Consider the following 1,371-nt stretch of genomic DNA (forward strand, 5'->3'; position numbering starts at 1 on the left):
ATTCAAGAGTTACTCTAAAAACTTAAAACAATAAAAATTATAAATTTATTTTTATAAGCAGTCATTAGGATAAAATTATGACATTTAAGAATAATTTGTTGTAAAACAAAATGAGTCATTAAATTGTTTCTTGTGGGGAAGTGGGTCTTCGTGAGGCAGTGGAGGCTTGCCTGAGCGGGTCTCCTCAGCGGTGGCTGGAGTCGGTACGTCCTTGCCCGAGCTCATCGGCCGAGGCATCTGGCAGCAAACCCCACCTCCAAAATTTGGAAATACTGCACATCTAGTTGGCTCCAAATTGTAAACCACAGGATGAGTATTCAGTAGGCATGAGAGATTGAGAACATCCTACCACACCATAAACCTTGGTGTAGATCACTTCCTTTTCTGTGGATTGAAGCCAGAGAGCACAATGAGTACAAGAAATCCTCAAAGAAAGCGGCGTGGTGGAACTGTAAATTCTAGACAAACCCAGAAGCAAACTCGGGAAACAACTTCAACCCCTGAGGTTTCCTTGGAAACAGAACCCATAGAACTTTTGGAAACTGTTGGAGATGAAATCGTGGACCTCACCTGTGAATCTTTAGAGCCAGTGGTTGTGGACCTGACTCACAATGACTCTGTTGTGATTGTTGAAGAAAGGAGAAGGCCAAGGAGAAATGGGAGGAGGTTGTGCCAAGAGCATGCTGACAGCTGTGTGGTGAGCAGTGATGATGAGGAGCTGTCTAGGGACAAAGATGTGTACGTGACTACCCATACTCCTCGAAGCACCAAGGATGATGGAGCTACTGGACCCAGGCCCTCAGGTACCGTCAGTTGTCCTATCTGTATGGATGGATACTCTGAGATTGTGCAGAATGGGCGTCTCATTGTTTCTACAGAATGTGGCCATGTCTTCTGTAGCCAGTGCCTCCGTGATTCCCTTAAGAATGCTAACACTTGCCCAACTTGTAGGAAAAAGATCAACCATAAGCGGTACCACCCCATTTATATATGAAATGTTCACAATTGCTCAGGATACCAATGAACAGACAGCCAGGCTGGCTTTTTCTGCATGGTATCTGCCTCCAGTTTCCTGAGCTCAAAAAGACTTTCAAAAATCAATGTCTGATGTAAACTGGTCTTTTGTTTTCCAACCCCTTAGATCCTTTTGTTATCTCATTTGATGCTATGTAGCACGGTCCATGGATCCTCCTAGATCAGCTCAGCATCTCTGCCCCTTTGGGTGGTCTGAGCCCAGAGTAGAAAAAAAGGAGTCCGGCATATTGGGGTTGAGCATCATGGCTCCAGCCTCTTTATGGAGTTTACATGTTGGCCAAGTAGTTTCCCTGTTGGGAAAGTTTGCCCCAGCTCTTGTGTGTGCAGAACCTTCCC

General features: G+C 45.1%; 1 pseudogene across 1 annotated transcript; it reads left to right on the forward strand.

The window, feature by feature from the left end:
- The first annotated feature begins 212 nt into the window (after window positions 1-212).
- On the forward strand, window positions 213-1,010 carry LOC110296842 (annotated as a pseudogene). The gene has a single exon (XR_002378219.2). The product of XR_002378219.2 is annotated as an E3 ubiquitin-protein ligase RNF4 pseudogene (transcript).
- The last annotated feature ends 361 nt before the right edge of the window (window positions 1,011-1,371 follow it).

This window comes from Mus caroli, chromosome 6 (genome assembly GCF_900094665.2).
Source record: "Mus caroli chromosome 6, CAROLI_EIJ_v1.1, whole genome shotgun sequence".
Classification (NCBI taxonomy): Eukaryota; Metazoa; Chordata; class Mammalia; order Rodentia; family Muridae; genus Mus; species Mus caroli.